Source organism: Frieseomelitta varia, unplaced genomic scaffold (assembly GCF_011392965.1).
Source record: "Frieseomelitta varia isolate USP_RPSP 00005682 unplaced genomic scaffold, Fvar_1.2 scaffold_279, whole genome shotgun sequence".
In the NCBI taxonomy this organism is placed as follows: domain Eukaryota; kingdom Metazoa; phylum Arthropoda; class Insecta; order Hymenoptera; family Apidae; genus Frieseomelitta; species Frieseomelitta varia.
The window spans coordinates 1,291,938-1,306,067 of record NW_025110011.1 but is presented as its reverse complement, the minus strand read 5'-3'; the positions used below and the strand labels follow the sequence as shown (position 1 = coordinate 1,306,067).

Genomic DNA, 14,130 nt, shown 5'->3' with positions numbered 1-14,130 from the left:
CTTAACTTTAGCAATTACATATCGATCAGCAGTGTTTAAGTAAATAAGATTTAGTGTGTCTGAAAAAAAATATATAAAGCTCTACCTTCTATCACAAAATGTCAAGCGGGGATAATTTACAATAGCCGCTCGAATATTGTTCATCAATTTCGAACTATGAAGAACGATGAAAATAAATTCTATAGCTTACTACTAATTATTCAACATATTATGTACATACATTATTAGAACGTTTTAAATTAACAACCGGGAGAAACATAATTATAGGTATAATAATATAGGTATCATTACCTATTATATCGTAATCATTATCTGTTGTATTTAGCTTAAATAATTTTATACATACGTAGTCGTTAATAATTTTATTTTCAATGCAACGAAATAAATTCATTTTATTATAATATTATAATATTATAGTTATATAATATTATAATACGTAAGTACGTATGAATTCGAACGAACGACAATTGTATCAATAGATTAAAAATATACGGCAATAAAAGATGATCGGTAGACTTTTTTATAATTCACGAGCATTCCATTCCAATAATTGTGCTACATAATTTTTAAAACTGAATTCAATGTACTTGATCATTTTCAACACATAATACCGATTACAATACATAAAAAGAAATTAAACAGATAGAATGACGAGAAAATTTCTATAGAAGATAAAACACTGCAAGGTCGTTTGATTCACAATTTTATCGTAATGTAAAATACATGCACATATATATGCATATACTATATGCTGGAATTGACTTATGACTATTTTATTAAGCTATACTATATTTAGAGAAGTGGACAAAAATATTCGCATAATTGATGAAAAATTACCGATATTTTAAATCATTTAAACTTTGTGAAACAAAATCGTACATCAGTACGGTTGGTCTCGTTTTAAAGCGTGAAATTTTTACCAATCTTGAGTTTCCTTTTTTCCCCAAAGATCTTTTTACATCATGCACCAGGTAGAAGAGATACTTTCGTTGTTAAAAAATTTAAACTCCTCACTGAAAAATGTTTCTCATGATTAGGTCTTGAAGATCGAAGTCTTTTCTTCACATCAACTGCTTGAAACTTTTGTACGATTTTTTTTCGCCATTTTATTGAATCTTGAATATTAGAATTAAACGACAAAATTTCAAAAAATCTTAGCGTTTTCCCATTTAATACTAATGATCGAAGTTCAATAAAATGCAAAATAAAACCGTACAATAAGTTTTGAGAGATCGCTGAGGAGACTTTAATATTCATGACCATGGTAGATTCAATTATAAAAAGAAATTTTTATAATACACGTGTAATATACGTATTTTTATAATATACAAATTTTTATATTATATTATATTATATTATACGTTACCGGAGATATTTGAATTTTCACAATTTTCGAAAATAAAAGTATCCTTGCTTTTCTAAATGAACATAATGGACGTAAAACCATTTTTAAGAAAAACTAACTGAAATTATCGAAACATAGACTTCATATTTCAAAATAAACCTGGATTCGTATATGACTGTTATATTGTAGACAGTTTTTCGAGTGTGCAAGTACATTTGTACATCTCTGTATATTTCACACGTGCAAAAAATTTCCGAGAGAGAGAAAAGAAGATCATTAAAATTAGCAGATAAAAGTTGTTTAGATGTATAATTAAGAAGATATTTACTTTTAAACATTCATCTTGCACACTGTTTCGTCCATGTTCTTGCACCATTCGTTTCGTTCCTTTTTCTTGAATCATAAATAGAGGACTGTAAAAGAAAGATACACGTTTCTGCAGTTACTCGGAACGGTCTATGCATTAACATAAAATCGACAGTGTACCGTGTACACAGGTGAGAATACGAAAGAAGAACGAGAACCAAGATATTCGTACTTTGGATTCTTTTAAAGGAGTCCGAGGAATTCTGAAGTTGTTCGTTGCACTGTTAATCTAATACTGTCACGACGAGACGACTGTTGCAATAAGAAAGGAAGGCAAACAGATTTAATGACGTAGAAGAAAAAAGCGCGGCAAAAGCGGTAACAGCGTCGGCTGTAATGGATTAAAGTTTAAAGCAAAGCACCGATTATCCTTATTATCAAAAAAAATTCCCCATGATTCTTGCGTTATCGTGGTCAACTGTTCTGTCAACATCGTCGAGTAGCCGAGTTTTCAGAATCGCTCGCTTTGAACGTGGTGTGTGTCATCAGCGGCGCGGTAAGCGCGGCATTTAACGACAAAAGGCAGCGAAAGGGAGGGTAGCAAACGGCGAGTATAAAGGGAGAGTGGAGAACTACGAAGAAGACGATTTCCCCGCGCGGAAGGTCGTTTACAAGTCTCGCGTAGCCTCCGCAAAATAAAGATTTCGAGGGCCATTCAGCGACAGCCAAGTGGCCCCGTATATTAACAGAGTGTTGACAGGTGTGTCGGCCGAGGAGAAGAATAAGAAAGAGAAAGAACGTCGACAGCGAGAAACTAAAGCGAAAGAGCACAAAAGGAGAATCTAGAGCCCCGTTGGCGAAGTCGAGACACGAAATACGAGTCGATGAGTAACCATCGTCTCGGTAACATTCGGCATTCGTTAACCTCTTGCGCTGGATCGACGTGCCACGCAAGTCGAGAATTTTGTATCCCAAAGTTGTTGTAATATTATGCAGTATTCAACTTCTACATTTGAAATTTATCTTAATTCAACATCGAGGTCGCAATCTTCTACAAGATCTATAAAGAAATATAACGCTGTTATCCCTAAGGTAATTTATTCTATTAATTTTAAATTAAAGATCAAATTATTTTCTTTAATTAAAGTTTCCTAAAATTAAGATTTATTAAAATTATTTTCCTAATTAGATATTAAATTAAATTTTATATTAAATACAAAAATTAATTAATATAAAATTCTATAGGGTCTTATCGTTCCATAAAAGAATATTAACATTTTTATTAAAATTTTAAATTTATAATTTATATATGAGACAGTATATATTTCATTAATCCTCAATACTTATTTCCTCAGTTTTAAATATATTTAAATATAACCCAGGCAACAACAAGTAATAAATTTGTTACTTCTTAGTAATTTCTAGTTTAGTGATATCGTACCGACGAGGTAAAAAAAAAGAAAGCGACGAATTACATGGTTTGGTCACTCGTTATGGTCCGTGAACCAGTTGCCAGCGCAAGAGGTTAAAGTCACGGAAGCCCCATCGTTGGGCAAAAATGAATAAAGCATTAAACGGTAATGTGAAAATTAAATCAATACGTAACATTGGACGTGTAAATTATAAAGATATCATGAGTTGCTAGAATATTTGATAACGTGCGAATATAGTAATAGTCAAAATCTGCCAGTTTACGAGCAAGATGCTTGATGTAAGCGGAGACTTGGAAAAAATATAATAAATATTGGTTGCACGAGAGGGAAAGAATATGAAATTCCCAATATACTATAACATACTATACTTCACACATATAAAATTCTCAGTATACTTTAATATACTATACTTCAAATATGTAAAATTCCCAATATACTATAACATACTACATTTCACACATATAAAATTCTCAATATACTTTAATATACTATACTTCAAATATATAAAATTTCCAATATACTGTAACATACTATACTTCAAATATATAAAATTCTCAATATACTATAATATACTATACTTCAAATATATAAAATCCCCACTATACTGTAACATACTATATTTCAGATATATAAAATTCTCAATATACTATACATACTATACTTCACACATATAAAATTCTCAATAAACTTTAATATACTATACTTCAAATATATAAAATTCCCAATATACTTTAATATACTATACTTCAAATATATAAAATTCACAATATACTATAATATACTATACTTCAAATATATAAAATCCCCACTATACTGTAACATACTATACTTCAGATATATAAAATTCTCAATATACTATACATACTATACTTCACACATATAAAATTCTCAATAAACTTTAATATACTATACTTCAAATATATAAAATTCCCAATATACTATACTTAGGAGAGAAGGAATTGTTCGTTGGAAGAATTAATGGTAGATATTTAGAGAAAACAGTTAATTAAGAAAAACGTACCGTATATGAATGTATAAATTATGAAAGAGCAATTTGTAAACCAAGTCTGTTCCTCAGCCTTGGGGTTGGAATTACTGTTAATAAATAAATGAACAAAAAAACTAAATAACATCGGGTAACGTATGATATTCAACGATCGGCAAACCTTATTTCACAGATTTTCCTTTCGCTTTGGACAAACGTTCCAAGTAATTGTATTCGAACGGCGGATCGCCGAGGGGGTTGGCGGCATTGCGTATCGTTAGCGGAGAGTTCGGTTAGCCTGACTGGCTTATTCACCGCGCAGTTTCAACGCTAGGCTTTTCATTAGGGCGCGTGATTGATGAGGGCCCATCGCACTGCGATATTATTTTGAGTTGGTGCACACCTAGCCCAGCAGCCCCGGAGCAAGCCCTATTATCTATCGGTCCTTTTGCCCTCCGATCTCTCTCTCTCTCTCTCTCTCTCTCTCCTTTCCTCCCCTTCTCCCCCTTCACGTTCCTGTCCTCTGCTTCGGTTCCCGCCCCTCCTCTTTCTCGGCGGCCAGCATCATCCTCGTTCCACGCTGCGCTCACTCGCCTTTCGTACTCAAACCCCTTTGTTCCCGTGGGCTGTCGACGCTAATGGAAAGCACTTTTAACCGATGCTAATGGAAACGCGCCACCGGGTTACTTCTCTCGCTGTGCGAGCCCTCGGCCTCGGGATCGTTGCGAAAAATTATCTCGCGGACGTATCTCGTTATGAGCAGCGTGCAGTTTTGAAGGACGAGGGAGAATCAACGGAGCGAGCCTCGAGATTGATAGCCGAGACGCGCGCAATTTATTCTTTCCAATCTCGGTGTCTCGAAACTCGAGGTTAATACGCTCTCGATCGATTAGTTCGCGGCCTCCTTCCAATTATAGATATCCCTGATTAATCACTCGCACTCGGGCGTAAGTGCAACGAGTTTGATATTTATGATTTTTCTTTCTCTCTCTCTCTCTCTCTCTCTCTCTCTCTCTTTCGGATGACACGTCTCGTTAGGATAGTTTCTGAATAGCGTAAGAAGGGATAATCCTGTTCGAGCGTTAAAAAAATGGCTAAACGTCGTTTCAAGACAGCCTTCACGCCACATCAGTCTTTGTCCCGACAAATTTTCGCGTCCTCTTCGTGTTCTATCGTCACCGCCAGACACTGTTGGTCCTCTTTCGCCTTGAGAATTTGTTTCTGTCTTATCTTAACGTGTCGCGCTGCAACCATCTGCTACGTGTCGAGCGTGTACTACCCGCTACCACCATAAATCCTCATCGCGTTCAAAGGCAGGCAGAGTGAAATCGATCCATTTTTTTCACATCGAACACGAAGGGGAAAAAGAGGAACTCGAACAACAATCTGCGCGTTATGTTTCCTTTCGTTTTATCCGCCGGCTGACGAGCGGTTTTCTTTGAAAACAGTTTATCTTCATCGCGCGATCGATGCAGCCTCTAGCTGCAGCGTAGATATCAAACGAACAAACATCCTTAGTCCAGTGAGGTAGATCGCGAATCCGACGCGAGGAAACTTTTCGTCCAACGGAGAGGAAGTGACTGGCTAAGAAGGGGGCTGAGGGAGAGACGTGCCGTTCCAGTTTATCTTCGAGAATATTGAAAGATATACTTGAGGCGTGTAAACTTTGGACAGAATGGAACGGATAGATGGCAGATTATAAATTTCATCGTTTGCAAGAACGGCGTTTTCGAAACTAGCGTACGATTGAACGATCCGAACGAAACGATCCGAAATGGAAATCACGTTTTCTTTGCCCTAACGTCAGGTTCGTTTCAACGACGTGAGCCACATTTTCATCTGGTTTTTCAGCCGCGGCACTAATTATGCCAAAAAATTTGCGCTCGGCGCCCGGCAGTTTCGAGTGTCTTTTTAACTGGCCGCTTCATATAATGAACGTATCGTTCGCCAGTGGTCAAAGAGAACTGGTAGAGAATTCCGCTCGGGATTTTCACCGATTTGTATCATATTCGTCTCTGTGCATGCTGGGGAAGGAAAATAAAAAATACGAGGTATCGTACTATGTATCATTGATTAATTCGATTAGAGTGAATTGTTTGCTTTGCCTCTGCGAAACGAGGGGAATTTGTGAAAAAAAAAAAGAAAAAAAAAGAAAAAATTATACTGCACGGATATGCGCGTGTTTCGTTTCTAGATTTATCATGGATAAAAAGAACATCCGTTCACGCCGATACAATATTATATACAGTACATACATTGAATATATAGGTGCATATATGCGTATGGTACATACAAGGTACATACAAGGCCATCTATTTAAATCGAACGTCTCAATAATTTTCAATGTTGTTGAAGGTGAAAGAAAAATAATTGATACTGACGTATACGATAGCAAATAGTAAATAGTAAATAGTTTAATATCGGTTATATATACTATTCGATATATACGCGCATGTACTTATATTATGTATATAAAGGCCGTTTTATTTAAAATTGAACATTCAAATTATTTTCAGTATTATCGAGGTAGTAATTAATAACGACGTATTACATATAATTATTGTATTTATAATTTTTTGTAAATTAATTAAACAAATAAAACATTGAAAATAGAATTATTATTCCTCTAATTGTAATAATTAAAATTATATATATGATGATGGTTCAATTAAATAAATATTATAATAAAATATAATTAATTATAATTATATATTTATTAAATAAATATTATAATAAATATATAATTGATATAAAAATAGTAAAAAGAAATGAAATTAATTAACTGATTTAATGGATTGAAAGAAATTCTAAATAGTGATAAATTTATTAAAAAAAAATTAAGATTACGAATGAATTTATCATAATAATAGAATTTAAGATAAAAGTTTTCATTATTCCAAAAAATATAAAAGGTTTATTATTTATAATTACATATTTACGTAACAGCAAATGTGAATAACAGTCTAACCTAACCCAATGTCGGTACTCTCAAATAGACGTAAGTAGATATTATCCTTTTTTAATCGTCTTCGATTTCGCTGTCATACCGCGCTCCAATCACGAGAAGGAAGACGTACATTTTGTACAAGGCGCAGAACACAAAGGAGTTCTTTATCAAAGCGGATTTTTCGTGGGTAATCGAGCGTATGATTTATCGCAGCCGGAAAGGTCTGTTTTCATTTCCGGTCCGATCTAAATCACTCGAATTCCTCTACGGCTCAATTGGATTCCCTTATGCGAGCCGGAATGTACCGCTGTTATTGCTTGATCGAAGGCTACATTTGCGTAATACACTGTAGAAACTTGGTCGGCCCGACTAAGGAGAGGAGAGAGAAAAGGGAAGAAAAGGAAAATAGGATGGAAGGGAAGAGTAAAATGGTGGAAGAAAAAAAAACAGAAAGAACTTGCCGCGATGTTCTCGTCCGATAGCAAAGACAGACGGTGTTTACTGCGTTTCGTTGCCGGCTCGAGATTTTCCCGTCGGCCCTCGAACGCGTTTCAAGAGAATGATAGAGCGTTGTTCAATTAGTTTCGTTTCGAAATGGACCCCGGAAGCATTCGGGATGACCGAAGTTTTTTCCCGTGACCCTGTCGCCGTTTCGGTTTGCTACCGTGAAACAAGTACGGATTGTAAATCCGGCGTGAGTTATCGCCGCGTTTCGATCAAAACTGTGAAACTGCAGTTTTCAGGCCGGGCACGTGAAATTTTTCACTGGAAGTTCTTCCGGTTACATCGGTCTGCTGTTCCGTGAAAAATAGTTCCATTTTGCGGATGTCACTTTCCCGCGGCTTGCCGTACATATGTATCGGACGCGTTTTGCTTTTCAATGTCTCATCTGTTAATTGTATTAAACAACATTCGAAAGTCACTTTCTCTCTTGCGGTTTTCCTTTTTCCTTGGCGAACGACATTTTCTTACGTTTATTCGGATTACGTGTATTTGTTTCAATCGAATGAGACATCAATCGACAGGCAGACGATATTTCTTCGATAGAAGATCATCATTTTGAGCGTGGGACAGGATCATGGGTAATATTTCTCTGCGATATTCATGATCGACGGTACGTTACAACAACGTGTACGATACGACAGTACGTTGACCGAAGATATGAGTAGATTTTTCACATTGACGATACAGCCAGAAGTCGAAGCTCTTAACGCGTTCACGTGGAAGTCGAAATGTCCAGCGGCTGTAGAAAAGGCTCGAAAACTCTCGAAATCGCCAGCTGAAAAGTACAAAGTTCCAAGTTCTTAACGGAGTCGCGGCCGGCAGCAACTCTCCCAGGAAAAACGAAACAAAGGTCTGTCTCGTCGAACTCGTAACTTTCTGCATCTTTCTAAATTCCTCCCCGTCTTTTTCTCTTCTCCCTTTTCCTTTTCCATTCCCTGTACGTTGAATTTTCACATTTCCGCGCTAATCGGCTTCACGTCACGTTCGATTCTAAAATTCGCCGTGTCGTCGTCCATCGGTCCGTCGATTTTCGTGATGCATAGGGATATTGATCGTCTTCAAATTGGATGGAACATCAGAGGACGAGGCGAGATGATGCACCTTGCCAGAAGAATAACCCATGTGAGAAACTGGCGTCGGTGAACAAAGCTGCTTCTATGGTGTATCAACGGGAAGACAGATGTTCACTTCGATCGAATAGCCAACGTGAACATACATATTTCAACCTGTGCCTGCCCTTCCCTCTTGCCTTATCTCCGGAATTTGATATCGAATGTGCCAGTGACGCAGCTGGATATCATTCGTCATACTCCTCGATGTTGCAACCCGGCAGACGTAAGAAGCATCGACGTTCGTTTCTTCCTGTCGTTAGTTTTTCAATCGACTCGCGAACGCCGCTGATGAAACTACGATAATTCAAATCCTGTCATTGAACATCGTAATTCGATCGCACGCGAAAACGAAACGCGATAACGGGAAGTTCTTTTAACAAAGTTGCGATATTTCCTCAGTTTTAAGTATATTTAAGTACAAGAGCAAAACAAATAATAAATTTATTACTTCTCGATCATTTCCATATACCGACAAGTTCGATGAGAAAGCGACGAATCAATTGTATATGGTTCGGTCACTCGTTATGGTCCGCAATCAGTTGCCAGCGCAAGTGGTTAAGAATACCTACAAGTAATGTCGTTTTCTGACACTGTCGACAATTTTATTTTATTTAATACAGCTTTGATCTGTAATATAATTTAACACTAAATGTCAATGTACTTAATTGGAATATGGGTTATATTAGGCATAACATAGGTTATGTTATAATATATTATATATTATAGCATATTATATAAGTAAAATACTATATAAGTAAAATTATATATTTAAGTAAAACAAAATAGGCATATTATAGCATATTATATTATAGCATATTGTATAAGTAAAATTATATATTTAAGTAAAACAAAATAGGCATATTATAGGATATTATATAAGTAAAATACTATATAAGTAAAATTATATATTTAAGTAAAACAAAATAGGCATATTATATAAGTAAAATACTATATAAGTAAAATTATATATTTAAGTAAAACAAAATAGGCATATTATAGCATATTATATTATAGCATATTGTATAAGTAAAATTATATATTTAAGTAAAACAAAATAGGCATATTATAGGATATTATATAAGTAAAATACTATATAAGTAAAATTATATATTTAAGTAAAACAAAATAGGCATATTATATAAGTAAAATACTATATAAGTAAAATTATATATTTAAGTAAAACAAAATAGGCATATTATAGCATATTATATAAGTAAAATACTATATAAGTAAAATTATATATTTAAGTAAAACAAAATAGGCAAGACAAATAATAAATTTATCACTTCTCGATAATTTCTATTCAGTGATATACCGACGAGTTCGAAAAGAAAGCGACAAATTATTGTACACAATTCGGTCACTCGTTATGGTCCGCAATCAGTTGCCATCGTACGTTGCGGATACCTATTGGAACTAACTGCAGCCTCCTCGTTCAAGTGCCCAGATTCTCAGCTGCCTATGCGTCAACTAGATCAATTCCACATCTTCGAGGGAATCGTTCTCTTTACTACATTCTACTTCTCCACTCGATTTATGTATCTCATTCCGTTTCCAACAGATTCCCGTCCAACTTGTAACAGTTCTTTACTGGCTCGCCGCCGGTATAAACGGCCCCTTTCGCCCCGGTCATTCTCAGTGTCAAAGAACGGTGCATTTTCAGCGGCGAACTTCAGAGGCTGATTAAAAAACTTTTCCCCGGTCACAATTCCAGGAGCCGAGTGGCTATCGCGGCCACTCGGAATTTTTGGCGTGCCGCAACAGAAATACTGACGCGACCAAAAATTCTTAAAAGCTCCGTGGCTGGCAAGTTTTAAGGTATAGCGCCGCGGTCACACGAATGTTTCGCGAATGCCGCCGCAACCACCGTCACCATTTACTCTCTAGTAAGTTTCCAAAACTTGGGAACTTTTACGAGACGGCGCGTACAAGCGGCAAGCTGTGTGCATAGACTGCACGCCTCGCTCCTTCTTCATCATCTTACTCGCGGTTGCACACCTCGGCAAACACGGGAGAAGTCGGCACGCCATTAGAAAAATGCGGCAATTCAAGCTTCTACTCTGCTAAAAATCTGCCCCTTCCCTATCCAGTCACATTTCTGCGTTTGCGGAGTTCGTTTTTCCTTTCTTCTTTTTTTTTTCTTTTTTTTTTTTTTTTTAATGTAACGGACTGCCTTTCGTATTGCAATCTCTTTGAAGAAAAACATCTTTCCCTCGAGGGAAACAAGTTTCCGAACAAAGGAGGAGTCTAATTATTTCGAAATGGAATTCACCTCGTTCGCAGCGTTTCGTCGAGCAAGCAGAATAAACAGAAATTTTTAATCAACTAGTTATTTCGTTTCGATGTGTACTTACAATTTGCATTGCTGATTGCAGTTCCATTCAAATTGATAGCTTAGGAGCAATGTTAATGTACAGTCAAAGACCTGGTGAAACACGCAGAAGCCGTGTGTAGAGGAATCCCCTATTGCAGGATAGCGTAAATTCATTACGCTACTCTTCGCTAGGCGTAATCCCTACCCGAGAACATCTCTCATTTGGAGAATCACCGCACGGATTTAATTCCCGATATTCAATTCGGCCAATCTGCACGAATCTAGTGCCCGGAACGTCTACCAACTGTTGATATCGATCTCGTGCGGTTAATATCGCAGATTTATATCGCATCTTACGAACCATGCTTCCTAGTTGCTTCCTCCGTAATTTTCTTTTTCTCCCCCCCCCCCCCAAAATCGAAAACGCACGCAGCTGAAAATTAACTCGAGATAAATTTTAAAAAACCCGCTTCCTCGAAATTGGTGGTCTCTGCGAACTGTCCGACGATACATTTCATTTCGTTGACGAAAATTATTGCGGACGATAGACTTCGATGCAACTGCACTGGCTAAGAGCGGTTAATTGAAGCGGAGGAAACCCGTAATCGGATTACAGCCTGAGAGAGCAGTAATCCGAAGTCTCGAACAATTAAATTTCTTCCGTAACTCGTACGTCTCTGGCAGATCTCCAAAACACAGCAGACACGCCGAGCCATTCGCATAGAACGAGCCCGTTGTATCCCGTGGTGTAAGAACGCCGGGAATGTGGATGATGGCAGAAGTCTGTAATTCACGAAGATGCTTCAAATTTGCGGAACAACGTTTGTTTTCCCTTCTGTCCGCCGTATATGGTTGCCGGTTCCCTTTTTACTGCGGCTCTCGATCGAATGACCAACATTTTCCAGTTTTCTTCTCCCCGGTGACTACTCAAGAGCAATCGGCGAATAATGGAACTTTGATGAAACTTCTTCGCGTAATTTGAAAGCGAGGAACGACGGACGCGAGACACGTTGAAAAACGTTAACGTTAACTTCGTTAACTTTTCTTCACCCTCGGCGAAACGATCTTCACAAAACTTCCATTCATTCTCGCGCAACTGCCCGCAAAGTAAAATATCGTACGTACGATAAATCATTCGAACGACGCCCGCTAGAAATAGTTCGTACGCGTATATCGCTTTTCCGCTTCTCGTTTCCGCGTATCGAGGGTATCGGCGAATAGATGGTATTGCCGTTCCACTGAATTACGTGTCGGCCACGCAGATGCGTTACGGTCCAACGACTCTCTCTCTCTCTCTCTCTCTCTCTCTCTCCAAAAGTCCACACGGCTTTTCCGCTCCCTTTTTCCAGACAGCGAGCGAACACCGAGTTGTGCGGGAATTTTTGGCCGGAAGTGTTACCGACCGTGCGCAGATTTGCATGATATGATAATTTTCCTCGATACAGGAGGGAACAGCACGGTTCGATGCCATGCCAGTCATCCTGAATCTGTTCAACGCTTGTGCATTGCCGTGCAGATGACCGTGAGTGTGCATGACCCGCACACCTATGCTACCGGACCAACGATATTAAAGAAGGCCATGATTCGATTTGCAAGATATTGATACTCGTGCTCGGTGGCGGATCTAACACTTGCGGCGCCTGGAAATGGTCACCGAGGCCATTTTTTTTTTCATTTTGGAACGTGAACTGAAGCAAATAACAATTAATTTTAGGGAATCTTTTCTGTAGAACAGTACTCGCACATTCGTGAGATTATCTGTATTTTAATTGTTATGATTTCGTAAGCTCCATTTTGACAATCCTATGTTCTTTTTTTTTTTTTTTGTTTTTTTCGAAGTTGCAGTAAGTTCGGGGGAAAAAGGAATACTTTTGTTCTCGAAAATTGAAAAAATTCGAACGCCTCTGAAAAATTTGTTTCACGACTAAATCTACCATGGTATTAAAGATTAAAGTCTCTTTCCTTATAAAATTGCTGCACCATTTTATTGAACTTTAAACATTCGTAGCATAGGCTGTCAGAATTTGTTGAATTTTTGTCATTTAATTCTAATGTTCAAGGTTTGATAAAATCGTGTAGCAAGTTTTAAGGGACTGATATAAAGGAAAGATTGCATCAAGAGAAAATTCTTTCCATGTTTTCGAAGGTGCTTAAATGTTTATAATTTTTGACAGAAAAAAAATATCCTTGCTGCGTGATGTGAAAACATCTTTGGAAAAAAAGAATTCAACGTTGGATTGATTGTTGTACGAAGCTTAAATAGTTTAAAGAATCGATAATTTTCCATCGAGCGTGTGAGTACTTTATCACACACATAGGAATATAACAGAAACTAATGTAAATGAGTATAACGATTTATTTATATCATTTTCAACGTTTACTTTTATCAGTTGACAGAATGATAAACAATTTCAATTGTTCTTCGAGCGTAGTTCGTTTGTATTTATTTTTTGTTACTGACACTCTGAAGAAAGTTTTGCTTGATTTACACATAATAATGGATAATAATTATCGTTAAAAACAAATCGACTCGACAAGCATCATTCTAACCAAAAATAAAATTTTTATCCCAGTTTTTCCGTATTAACAAACAGCGACTCGCGCGGAACTGCTGCATTTTCAAATTTTCTCGACACATAAATGTATTTATTAATACATGAATGTACATAAATGTATTTATTAATTTATTCATATTTAATAAAATGAAGTATTATATACAATCCTCTTATTTTGTACTATAAATAATAAAAATCCACTGTATTTAGAGTGTGAAAATCACAAATCAGGTATATCTTACATTTAACAATTATTTAATCATCTTTTCAACAAGCATTTCTGAGAAGTTCCATAGCGTTTTGGGACTTCCTTACAGCGTCATTAGCTCGTGCTACAATTGTATCCTCCTCACGATCTTTTCCCGTTCAAATCATTTTCAACGTGGTGTCACTTTTCAGATATTTAAGCGAGGCTGCACGTTCAGAAAGAAAAGAAATTCGACATGTTTAGCTACACCCTCTGAACAGCTGGGTAATAAATTTACATGTTTCCGGCTGTTTCAGCCAGCGAAACGAATTAGCTTCACGCACGTGCAAACAAGCCACGGTCGAAGTGTTTCCAGTGCGAGAGAAATGAGATATTTATTCAAAAAAAAAAAAAAAAAAAAAAAAAAAAAAAAAAAAAAAAA

The 14,130-nt window shown here is 36.7% G+C and overlaps 1 long non-coding RNA gene across 1 annotated transcript in view; it reads right to left on the bottom strand.

Moving 5' to 3' along the window:
• Positions 1-2,669: 2,669 nt before the first annotated feature.
• Positions 2,670-14,130, bottom strand: part of LOC122529120 — a 25,548-nt gene continuing 14,087 nt past the window's right edge. The window contains exon 3 of the long non-coding RNA XR_006306754.1: positions 2,670-2,802. This is a non-coding gene — a long non-coding RNA (uncharacterized LOC122529120). The remainder of the gene's footprint in view (positions 2,803-14,130) is intronic.